General features: G+C 41.6%; 2 non-coding genes across 2 annotated transcripts; both read left to right on the top strand.

Moving 5' to 3' along the window:
* Nucleotides 1-11446: 11446 nt before the first annotated feature.
* LOC140285272 (U5 spliceosomal RNA) lies at nucleotides 11447-11560 on the top strand. The gene has a single exon (XR_011910368.1). It is a non-coding gene; the product is annotated as a U5 spliceosomal RNA (small nuclear RNA).
* A 308-nt stretch (nucleotides 11561-11868) lies between these two features.
* On the top strand, nucleotides 11869-12052 carry LOC140285339 (U2 spliceosomal RNA). Its single transcript, XR_011910430.1, has one exon. It is a non-coding gene; the product is annotated as a U2 spliceosomal RNA (small nuclear RNA).
* Nucleotides 12053-13373: the final 1321 nt, after the last annotated feature.

The following is a 13373-nucleotide window of genomic DNA, read 5'->3' as shown; positions in this document are numbered from 1 at the left end:
CAGCCAGTCTCTGGCTGCCCTCTCCGGGGTGGGAGGGACCAGGAGGATGAATTAATTATTCTGCTAGTTTATATATTGTAAACATAAACAATAAACATTTATAAAACTTCCCTTGGCAAAGCAAATCTGTTTGGCATAAAGGTATTCAGACTACAATTCTGCTGCCATAATGCACAATTCCGGATTTTGATATAAAATGAATTCCTTCACTCAAACCAAGTTAAAACTGCTTTGTCCTTCATATTTTTGCATGTCTAAATAGGTTTCAGGCATAACATTCTTCATATTACCCTGTATGTGAAAGAAGCATACTTGTGATGGAGCAATACACTCCTTTTGGGTAACCTAAACTGATGGTTGGGGAGGAAAGTTAGAAGAACAATCAACTATCAACCAAAGACAGATGACGTGATGAGCGGGCAATATAACTGTGTGTTTTTGCTTCAGTGGTCAGAGCAACTCTGTATTCTGTACTGTGTTGTTCTCTCTTTCAAGATATTATTATTAAAGCCTCTTATCTCCTCAGAAGAAAATAACTGACTCTGTGCGTTACTAAATTTCCACCACAATTTTGGCGTCACGAACAGGATCCCTCGACTGGTGTCTCTGGACCGGATCGCAGTGCATGGCCAGCCTGGACTGAAGTAGCTGTTCCAGCCTCATACCTCCAAGGCCTTTTCTGAGAGAGAGGACTGGCAGGTCCTTTTCTTGAATACCAGCGCTGGGATCATTTTTGAAATATGATAGTCTGAGACGATAGGACTGCTTTTTAGTTTTTATTTGAATAAAAGAGTGTTTCCCGGTTGTGTCATCAGTGAGACAGAGATTTCATGAGTAAGTGAAACTTTTGAAGCAGTCCGAAGAAGTGTGAAGTACTCCGAAGAAGTGTGAGTACAGATTAAGGTCCTCATTGGAGACGTCCTTTGAGTGAAGGAATATATTTCCCCATTCCAAGTCTGAGAATGGGAAACAGTAGGTCTCAGACTTTTGACCCTACCGGGGGACCTAAGCATGATGAAATGAAAAAGACATATGGTCCAGAGGTTTTCCACCTGAAGGTTCTTTTAGTATGTTAGAAATAAGAAAATTAGAAGAAAAGTTTTGCAAATATGAGAAAGAGATGAAGCAAAAAAAAGAAAATTAAGTTTAAATAAGAAGTAAGAAAGGTATAGAATTTTGGAAAAAATAAAGTGTATTAAGAGAAAGAAAGGAAAATGTTAAACAAATGCCATGACGGAATGATGATAATAATTTAGTATTAGCTGTGCCGGATCCAGACCTGGACTCCTGCCCTGCAACAACAACAGCCAGCCCTGCCACAAGCCTCTCGGGAAGAAGGGACTTCTTCCATCCTCCCTCTGGAAGAAATTCCATCATTCTCACAACATCAGTTACATAGGTCTGATGATGAGGAAAAGGAAGACGTTTGGTTCTCCAGCGTACCTGCCCAAGAACTTTTAACGCAAGTGACAAAAATCCTTTACCCACAATCTGGACTTCAGAGATCTAAACGTGAGAAAAAACAAAACCAGATTCAAACCATGCCTATGGTTAAAGTTGCAGTTCCCACTGGACCATTACTGGTTTATCGACCCTGGACTGAGACTGACATCATGGAAGCATAACAATGCTTACCAGATCCAGAGATTTCTGGACCCCATTTTGCTGACGAGTTGCGAGATTTCTGCGCACAATCTGCCCGACTGGGGTTGAATTGCGTCGCACATTGGCAAAAAAGTTCAAACCGACCGACCTCTGCAAAATAGAGGCCAGTATGCTACAACTGGATTTGCGACCTACCAACAGTGAACGAGGACATAATGATAACGCTCAATATGAAGCAGCCATCCAAAGACTGTGTCAAGCCATCACCACTCAATTTCCAACCAAAATCAATATGTCCCACATTTACACCTGCAAACAGAAACCCGGTGAAGGGACTGATGATTTTGTACACCGCATCCTTGAGGAAGTCAGCAAGCACAGCGGTCATCAGAGACCAAGGGATTTGGGTAATGAATCAGGACCATGGGAGAGTATTGCATGCAATGCAATAATTAAAGGCCTCATGCCAGATGTCGCCACTGAAGTAAAGAACATTTACGTGGGATGGTGTGAGGGTCCTCGTTTGGCTGACGTTCGCCGATATGTTTGCCATGCTCATAACCAAGTTGAGACGCGTAAGACAACCAAAAGGGACAAGTGTGAAAAGGAGCTGCATTTGGCAGCCATGACCATGTATTACGCAGTTGGTGTAAACAGAGGACGAGGCCGAAGTTGAAGACGTGGACGTGTGGGAGAGGAGGTCGAAATGGGCCACGCCAGAGCTATGATCCGAATATTTGTTTTTACTGTGGCCAGACTGGACACTGGAAGAAGGACTGTCCACAGCTGAAAAGTGATGAAATTGGGCAAAAGGCTGACTGAGGGTGGGAGGCAGGTTCTGGACGTCACGCGGCAGCGGAGCCTCCACTGATGGGTGATAGCACAAACACACTCACACATTTTTCCTGCTCTGTGTAGTGAAGAAACGCTTGCCGACTGTGATTCACGTAGTAAAGTTTTGCATGCTATTTCCGTCCTAGAGCAAAGATATTTCTTTCAGAATATAGGAACTTATGTTCATCAGTAGTGACGTCAGGGGAGTTTGATTGTCCTCAAAAGTTAAGTGGAAACCACGTTTACTGTATGTCTGCCTCAGGCCAGGTTGTGAAGGAGAAAATGACAATGCCCATTGCGTGTTGTCACTCCCGATGAGCTCTCCTTCAAACACTCATTTTTGTTATCAGAGTTGTGTCCCATTAACCTGATGGGCTGTGATCTCATGTGTAAATTAGGCATTATTTTAACTTCTACACCAGAGGGTGTTAAGGTTATGTTACAGCCTGACAAAGTTTTCACAGCAGTGCAGTTTGATTCATCGGCACTTACATATGCTTATGAGTGGAAACTTCCCAGCTCTCCTTTTTCACAACAACTAGTGGAAGAAGCAAAAGCGTTAGTTTCACCCCTTTCTGATTTCATGCAACCTACTGATTTGCACTGCACATCACACATTTCTTCGGGGCCTGACAATGACTATGAGAAGAAGTGAAAAAATATGTGCGCCTACTTTATTGGCTGTGTCGCTCACTCCAGAGCACTTCGATTTTTTTAATGTTTGTGGTACTCGCCCTCACATTTCCTTGGCCAAATGTACACACTGGCAGTGACAAGGTGTGGGAGAGTTTGTTGCTACATGTCAGAAAGAAATGGAGTGGACCGTTTCACCTGCTGATCCAAATTTGATGTTTTCTGAACGATTGTCAGCATACAAAAAAACATTTTTGAGTACAATGCATTGTCAAAGAACTGTGGACTTAATTCCTACCACAGAATCACATTTTGAAGCATGTTTTTTATCTGAAACAGATTTGTCTTCGATACCCATGTTGGCTGAAGTGCCCAATGATCTTTGGGCTAAGAGCAAATATGATGTGGGGTTGATAAAAGGCTGTGAACCAGTAATTGTCACCCCTAAATCAGACTTTTGTCCATGTAAAAAACAATACCCTTTTAAGCCTGAAGCAATTAAAGGGATTAAACCTGTTTTTCAATCTTTTCAGAAAACAGGCGTTATTGTTCCTTTTGAAAATTCACCTGTGCTTACTCCATTGTTTCCTGTTAAAAAGATTAAAGATGCTGGCCAGCCAGATGAATGGCGTTTTGTACAGGACCTCCAAGCGGTGAATGCTGCAGTTCAGCCACATGCTCCTACTGTGCCCAACCCACACACTATTTTGTCTCAAATTACATCAGATGCACAGTTTTTCTCAGTGGTTGACTTGTCGCCAGTGCACCCTGATAGCCCATTTTGGTTTGCTTTTTAGTTTGAAGGGAGATCTTGGACTTTTACCCGGTTATGCCAGGGGTACTGTGAAAGTCCCACTATTTACAATGCTGCCCTCAAAGCTAGTCTGGATTAACTTCAATCAACCACAGGCTCTGCTCTTTTGCAGTATGTGGATGACATCCTTTTATGTGGTCCATCTAAACAACAGTGTGAAAAAGACAGTGAATCTGTTGAAACATCTTCCTTCTTATGGCCATAAAGCCAGCCTTTCTAAGTTACAGTTTGTACAGGACGAAGTCACCTTTTTGGGTCATGTGATTTCTAAGGATGGGCGCTCACTTTCTCCTAAACGTGTTGCTGCAGTTCAGATCATTCCTAAACCGGTTACTAAAAAACAGCTTATGTCATTCTTAGGTATAACATCTTACTGCAGGAACTTTATTCCTAACTACTCTTTTCTCGAAGCTCTCTTAGGTGCTCTTATCCATGGTAAAGGCAGCTGCAGTTCTGACATGCAGCTCCAGCCTTTAGTCAGCTTAAGCTGGCTCTTCAAACAGCACCAACACTTGGCATTCCAGATCCTCATAAACCTTTCATACAGGCAGTTGATGAGAAGCATGGTTGTATGACATCTGTTCTTATGCAGGAACATGGGGCAGGCAAAGGCCAGTGGCTCATTTCTCAGCAAAACTGGACTCTGTGGCTGCAGGCCTGCCTGGTTGTCTTCGTGCTGTTGCAGCTGCAGAGAAAGCTGTCCTGGCCTCCCAAGATATTGTGGGCTACGCTAATTTGACTGTTTTGGTTCCTCATGCTGTTGCCTTTATTCTTCTCGAGCAGAAAACTTCACATCTTTCAACTGCTCGTTGGCTCAGATACACCTCTGTGATATGCCAAATGTCACTGTTAAACGTTGTACTGTTCTGAATCCTGCTACTTTGCTTCCGACTCCTGAGGATGGGGAGCCTCATGACTGTGAAGCTGTTTTGGAACAAGTTTGTACACCCCGACCTGATCTTTTAGAGACTCCTCTTCCAAACTCTGACATGATTCTTTTTGTAGATGGATCAGCTTTGCGTGATCCAGCCACAGGTACTAACTGTGTTTGGTTTGCAGTATGTTCTTCACATGACACTTTGTTGTCTGGTTCTCTTCCTAAACATTTCTCTGCTCAAACTACTGAGCTTATTGCACTTACTGAAGCTTGTAAGTTGGCAGCTGGTAAGTCTGTCACTATTTACACAGATTCCAGATATGCTTTTGGTGTTGTTCATGACTTTGGTGCGCTGTGGAAACACAGGCATTTCCTTAAATCAGATGGTAAAACTATTCTGAACTCCAAGCAGGTTTCTGATCTTCTTGATGCGATCCTTTTGCCTACAGCAATCTCGGTCTGTAAGTGTGCGGCTCACACTAACTCAGACAATCCTGTTGCTTGTGGCAATGCCAGAGCTGATGCTGCAGCTAAGCAAGCAGCTAAATCTTTTCCTGTTTTCGCTTCCCTCTCTTTGCAGGCAGAAGACTCCCTCACAGATCTCCATGCTTTGCAAACTTTTGCCTCTGCAGATGAAATTTGGTCCTCTGGACGCATTTGGTCCTCTGTGGGTGCAACTTATATGGATGGTGTTTGGATGGGACCTGATGGTAAACCCTGTCTACCTAAACATTTTTTTCCTCATTTTTCAAAATTGACACATGGGTTGGACCATGTGTCAAAAGGGGGGATGCTGAATGCACTCACTGCTCAGTGGTTCACAAAAGGGTTCAGTTCATATGCGCAAAAATACTGTCAGTCATGTATGGTTTGTGCCACACATAATGTAGGAAAGGCATTACACACATCGCAAGTTGCACACCCTCCATCAGAGAAACCTTTTGAACATTTGATGATGGATTTTGTTGAACTCACACCAGCTGAAGGAAAGAAATATGCACTAGTAATAGTGGACGTGTTTAGTAAATGGGTTGAAGTTTTCCCTGCAAAACATGCAAACAGTAATGCAGTGACTAAAGCACTGCTAAACAGAAATCATTCCTAGATGGGGCATTCCAGAGAAGATCAGCAGTGATAATGGCACACATTTTGTAAACACTGCATTGACTGAGGTTGGTAAATTCCTGGGAATAACCTTGCGCACACATTGTGCTTATCATCCACAGAGTGGAGGTGCTGTGGAAAGAGAAAATGGTACATTAAAGTCCAAGTTAGCCAAATGTTGTGAAGAAACAGGTCTGCCATGGACAAAAACATTACCTATTGTGCTTACCTACATGAGAATGAGAATCAGAGCTCAAGTGAATCTCAGCCCATTTGAAATTTTATTTGGCAGACCTCCTAACCTGGGATTGGGACCTGTAACCAGACCCCTCCCTTCCACAACTGTTTGTGATGATGCTATGTTGTCTTACTGTCGAAACCTTTCCACTGTTCTATCTCAAGTTTCACAGACAGTAAAAGCAGCCCTTCCAGCCACAGAAAACACACCACTCCAACCAGATGACAGGTGGTGAAGGAACTTCGCAGGAAACATTGGAAGTCCAAACGTTGGCAAGGCCCGTTCCAGGTGCTACTGGTCACTCATACAGCTGTTAAAGTTGCAGAGAGAGCAACCTGGATTCATGCCAGTCACTGTAAGAAGGTACCAGAACCAGTAGATGACTTCCACCCTGACATACATCAGCCTAACCAACACGCCCGGAAGGACAAAGATAAGAGTCAGCAGTAAAAGCTGTACTCCACCGGTGTGTTAAGTGCTAGTAACCTCTGACACCGAAGATTGAAACATCCTTACTGAGACCTGTGATGAAGATGATCATACACATGCTGTGAACCATGGAAGAAACTGTTTGTTGTTTGTATTTTCTTATTTGTAACCAGCATGTGCACATTGTATCTTGATTTCACAGGAAGCAATAATACAGGGCTGCTGTATTTTTCCCTGTGTGAAAGGCCTCATTGTATGTATCTCACCAAATGATTCAAATGACTCAAAGAACTTTTTTGCTTTCAAAATTTTTCCTCTAGTGACGCTGACTTAGAGAGGGATGAAGATAATCATATTTAATTGTTCATGTTTTGATTGTTTATCATTGGACCCTTTATCACTATGATGCCTGCATTTTAAACTCACGTTGTGTGCAAATGCAGGCTGATGTTTTACAGATAAAGTTATTATTTTCCTTGTTTCTTTTGGGTTGATTAATATAATGGTATTATTATAATCAAAAGAGAGGAATGTAATGGAAAATAATTCTTATATGCATTGCATTGAGTGTTACTGTGTATAACCTGCAAAACACTGAGCTGCAAGGTACCACCCTGCCCTGTTTTCTTAAATTCCTCTTTACAATGGTGGGCTTGTTATTATGAGATAGCTGCACTTTAGGGGGGACAGGGTTAGGCTGGTATTTACGAGTGTGTCTGGGTAACCTCAACTAATGGTTGGGGAGGAAAGTTAGAAGAACAATCAACTATACCCAAAAACAGATGACGTGATGAGTGGGCAATATAACTGTGTGTTTTTGCTTCAGTGGTCAGAGCAACTCTGTATTCTGTACTGTGTTGTTCTCTCTTGCAAGATATTATTATTAAAGCCTCTTATCTCCTCAAAAGAAAATAACTGACTCCCCAAGTGCAAGTGTCAGGACAAATGATCAAACTTCTCCAAGCTTCAGTCTGCAGAGAGGTACAAGACAGGGTTGCCCACTTTCGCCCTCACTTTTTGCTATTTTCATCGAACCTTTAGCAGCTGCTATCAGACAAGATAGAAATATTAAAGGCATCCAACCCCAAAATATTGAGCATAAAATAAGTCTTTATGCTGATGATGTATTACTTTTCCTTCAGAACTCACAAACGTCTCTCACTCACACGATCACACTCATAAATAAATTCTCAGCACTTTCTGACTACTCTATCAATTGGTCTAAGACCACAGTTCTGCCCATTAACTATAGGGACCAGAATATACCTGCGATCACTTTACAGTCAGGAAATATTAGATATTTAGGAATAAACATTTCCTCCAGGCTCTCAGGGCTAACAAAGCTAAATTATGTGCAATTATTAAAGACAGTAGAGGACGATCTCTCTCGTTTGAAGTCCTTACCTATATCACTTATGGGGAGAGTTACAACCATTAAAATGATGATACTACCAAAAGTTAACTATTTGTTCTCAATGATCCCCATAAAACCATCTGCTACTTGGTTTAAGTCACTAGGTTCATGCATCTCCAAATTTCTGTGGAAAAACAAACCACCACGTATTAGTTTAAAAACCCTACAGAAGACCAAGGACAGGGTGGATTAGATTTACCTAATTTTCAGCACTATTCCTTAGCCAATAGGTTACAGTATATATCAAAATGGTTTAAACCTAGCCCAATAGATGAACCATGGATAAATATAGAACAAGCATTGTGTGATAATCTGGAAATCTCTGACCTGCCACTTATTAGTCAAAACGTAAAAAATCACAAATGTTTCAAAAGCATTAACATCAGCACCTCTCTGACAGCCTGGTGGGAATTTCTTAAAATAACATAGTCTTCACTTGTCCCGTGTAAGCTTACACCCATCTGGAACAATCCTGACATCCTGCAAAACAAAAAAATGCTAAACTTTACTCTCTGGAAGATCAAAGGAATCAAACATCTGGAACATATAATCCAAAATGGACATTTTATTTTATTTGATGAGCTCATATCACAACATGAGATAGGCAGCAATAAATTCCTAGAATATCAACAACTTAAGTCTATAATAAAAAAGAAATATATCCTCCACCAACCAGACTTACAACTCCCGATTAGGGTAGTAGAATTTCTAAGCATCTGCACCCCAAAACTACTATCAAAAATATATAAATTATTGTCTAAGATAGATGACACAATGTCTCTACCGTCCTCAAAATGGGAGGCAGATTTATCCATCAGTTCTAGTCATAGCTTCTGGCCACATATATGTTTGAACACCTTCAGAATGACTCGAAATCCTAATTTACAGCTCATACAATACAAAATTCTTCATAGAACACACTATACAGGACAAAGGATGTTCAGGATGGGTTTAACACACTCAAACATCTGCTCACATTGCACAGATAACACACCTCACACCTTCTTACAGCGGAACACCTCCGCTCCCTCCTTTGATGGTGTATGTTCGGGCATTCGAACCTTTTCTTACCCGTTTTTACAAACTATGGTCAGACATTCACACCTTCTTGCAGCCGAACACTTCCGCTCTACCTTTTCGTGTTCTATGGGGTATTCACACCTTTTTTTTCACCGCATTTTATAGATTATGGTTGTAAATTCTCACCCACTCTTATCCGAAGACCTCTCCTCCTGCTTTGGTTAATATATAGTCGGGCATTCGAACCTTTTCTTACCCGCTTTTTACAAATTATGGTCGAACATTCACACCTACTTGCAGCCGAACACCTCCGCTCCCGCTTTTGATGGTGTATAGTCGGGCTTTCGAGCCTTTTCTTCCCCGGTTTTTACAAATTATGGTTGGACATTCAGACCTTGCAGCCGAAAACCTCCGCTCCCTCTTTTGATCATACATTGTCAGGCATTCGCACCTACTTGCAGCCGAATACTTCCGCTCCACCTTTTAGTGATGTATGGTTGGCATTTGCACCTTTTCTTACCCTTTCTTACCCTACTGATTGCTAAAGATGAAGTTGTTTTTTCTCAAACTACAACATTTTTTTAATTGTTGAAACTTGATTTGAAGTGGATAAATAAGGAGGACAAACAGTTTTAAGTCAGGCTGATAGAAGGAATTAATTTTATAGCAAAATCTGTATTTCGTCATATGTCGAGAGATGCTTATTGCTGAAGAAGTTCTTTCTCATTCTAGAAAGTACAACGTTGTTTATCGTTGAAACTTGATTAGACATGAATAAATATGAAGTACAAAGCAGTCTTAACTTGGTTAGAGTTAAGGAATTCGTTTTATAGGAGAATCCGAATTCGTGCATAACTCGTAAAATAGAGCTTATTTTCGGATTCCTGAAGAATGAGTCTGGTTCTTTCTCATAATACAAAGTTTGTTGTTTATTGTTGAAACTTCATCAGAAGTGAAGAAATAAATGAATGCCTATCAACAAATGTGGGATCTAAACTCTAGTGCTTCCTCTAAAATAATTTCCTTTCTCAATTCAGAAATGTGTGTGTGTAAGTCACAACACCCGTGACACCAAAACGGCTTTCTTTTCTCTCTTTTCTCTACACTCTGCACTGTGAGCACACACACCAAATCAGAAAGGCTTTTTTCTCTCTTTTCTACATTATGGACTGTGGGGACACAAAACCGCTCTCTCTTTTTTTTTTTGATTGTGTGCCAGGGCGTTGTCTCACGTATTAGATTATGCTTACGATACGAATGGGTTTATCAGTCACATCAGAATCCATACATACTGATCCTCCCCTAATAAAATGGTCGGATCTTATCAAACACACTTTGTTTCTTGTGACAATCAAGTCAGCGAAACAGCGTATACACGTCAAGACACTGAATCAAGTTTGCCACAAGAACTCATAAGTTTGGCAGTATTGCTCTGCCGTCAGCAATCATACACCCATTTTATTTTCGTGAGACATGTGCAGGCACCTGTTCATCTACTGTTCTATCACTATGAATTAGTTTATCTATTATCAATAAGGATACTTCTACAACTACTATCAAAGTATGTCCAGACTTCTTATGTTGTCAGTTGCTATATATGAATAAGTGGGTAGCTACTGACAAGCATTAAGCATGTCACACAGCCCAAACATATAACATTTCAGGACACACCACACAGTTAACAACCACAGTGAAGTGTCAAAGCCCAAACATGTAACATTCAACAGGACACTTACACAACACATTCAAATCAAACAGTCAGACAACATACAAGAACATATACCCCAGCCGGCATTGCTCCCTGCCTATTTTCCTACAGCTCACTATGTGTGCGCACACCTTTATTCACAAACTCTTCAACTTATACTCTTTTACCAAAGCTGCTACAGCTCGATTGGCCGAATACCCTTAGATCCTATTTCGGTGAATTTGACATCTGCCTTACATGTAACAGATTAGCGGTTTAGCAGTTTTAATTTAGTTTGAGTGAAGGAATTCATTTTATAGCAAAATCCGAAATCGTGAAGAACTCATGAAAGTAAGCTTATTCTCGGATTCCTGAAACTTTAGATTTGCTCTTTCTTTTACTGCAAAGTACAACGTTGTTTTTTTTTTGTTTAAATCTTTCTAGACATGGTAAATATGAAGGACAAAGCAGTTTTAACATAGTTTGAGTGAAGGAATTCATTTTATAGATAAAATCCCAAGAGTCTGCTGAGAAAAGAGAGTGAATGCGAAGTAGACTTTAACACGGCTCTGGGAGCGAGCCGAGTGTGGGCTAACCGGGAGAATTGCTTGAAAGAAACGCGACACCGAATGAGCGGTCAGAACAAAGCCTCAATACGGTGTTCCCGTGGTGTTTTTGTTGCTGCCTTGTCGATTGCACAGGGGCAAGCGTTTCAACCAAGCAACGCTCACCATGGGGAAGGTGGCTATGGCAACTAGCCTGATGCCCTGCTCCCGCAGTGACGGATAATCGTACTCTGGTTTCTCTTCATAACATACAAGTCTTTCGCCTTTTACTAAAGACTTTCGTGGAGAGCAGCACTAATGAGTTGTTTCTATTTTTGGCAGGCTTTACCTTTGCGGGTGAAGCCCTTTCTGTCTGTGCAAAAGAAATCTTGTTACTGTGCAGAGTGACTTCTCTGAGTAGAGTCGCCTTACTTGTTGCGATTGTGCCGATGTTCGAAGCTGGAGTGCAAAGTTGTTGCTTGAATGGTGCTTGCTGGAGCATGCGGGAGTGCAAAGTTATACCATTTAAAAGGGCTGAAGAGTGCTCAGTTCAGCGGGTGGGCGGAGGTGCAACGTGACACTCTGGCCACCTATGGCCATAAAAAGAACACTGCTACAAGTGCGCATTGTGCCAGCAAGGGCCCTCAGACCTGAAACAGTGGACAGTTATCGCTTCTCGGCCTTTTGGCTAAGATCAAGTGTAGTATCTGTTCTTATCAGTTTAATATGTCCTCTATACGAGGACTACATATTAAATGGATTTTTAAGAATAGGAGTTGAAAAAGAAGCTTGCTCCGTTCACTCCAAGCATCGACCCAGTACTGCAGTGCCGCTGGGAACGGTGCGCTCTTCTCTGCTCTTGTGAAAAAGCAAACAGCGGTGCAGGATGGAAGTTTCAGGGAGCCCAAGATGAAACTTTCTTTTAATCTGCTGAGAAAAGAGAGTGAATGCGAAGTAGACTATAACACAGCTCTGGGAGCGAGCCGAGTGTGGGCTAACCGGGAGAATTGCTTGAAAGAAACGCGACACCGAATGAGTGGTCAGAACAAAGCCTCAATACGGTGTTCCCGTGGTGTTTGTGGCTGCCTTGTCTTTTGCACAGAGTAAAAGACAAGGCAGCCATCGAATAGGGCCCGATTGTTCCTACTTGGTCAGCCGAGGAGCAAGGGGGGGGAGCAAGCGTCTCAACCAAGCAAATCTCACCAAGTAGGAACAATCGGGCCCTATTCGATGGCTGCAACACCTGAAAGAGATATTGATGCGAGACCCGATCAAAAGCTTTTTCAAAGTCTAAATTTAAGATGACAAGCCGGGTGTTTCTGTCTCTAGCGTAATCAATGATGTCTCGAATCAGTACGAGGCTGTCGGTGAGTTGTCTCTCTGAGATGGCACAAGCCTGGTCTGGGTGAATTACCTCCTCTAAAACAGAGGACATCCGTGTCGTTAAAACCTTGCTAAAAAGTTTACAGTCAAAGTTTAAAAGTGTGATGGGCCTCCAATTCTTTAGGTCAGTCTTATCATTTTTATCAGAAGTGAAGAAATAAATGAATGCCTATCAACAAATGTGGGATCTAAACTTTAGTGCTTCCTCTAAAATAATTTCCTTTCTCAATTTAGAAATGTGTGTGTGTAAGTCACAACACCCGTGACACCAAAACGGCTTTCTTTTCTCTACACTCTGCACTATGAGCACACACACCAAATCAGAAAGGCTTTTTTCTCTCTTTTCTACATTATGGACTGTGGGGACACAAAACCGCTCTCTCTTTTTTTTTTATCGTGTGCCAGGGCGTTGTCTCACGTATTAGATTGTGCTTAAGATACGAATGGGTTTATCAGTCACATCAGAATCCATACATACTGATCCTCCCGTAATAAAATGGTCGGATCTTATCAAACACACTTTGTTTCTTGTGACAATCAAGTCAGCCAAACAGCGTATACACGTCAAGACACTGAATCAAGTTTGCCACAAGAACTCATAAGTTTGGCAGTATTGCTCTGCCGTCAGCAATCATACATCCATTTTATTTTCGTGAGACATGTGCAGGCACCTGTTCATCTACTGTTCTATCACTATGAATTAGTTTATCTATTATCAATAAGGATACTTCTACAACTACTCTATCAAAGTATGTCCGGACTTCTTACGTTGTCAGTTGCTATATATGAA

This window comes from Leuresthes tenuis, unplaced genomic scaffold (genome assembly GCF_036924035.1).
Source record: "Leuresthes tenuis unplaced genomic scaffold, fLeuTen1.0.hap1 SCAF_34, whole genome shotgun sequence".
NCBI lineage: Eukaryota > Metazoa > Chordata > Actinopteri > Atheriniformes > Atherinopsidae > Leuresthes > Leuresthes tenuis.
Note: the sequence above shows the minus strand (reverse complement) of the source record. Positions and strands in the feature narration are given on the sequence as shown.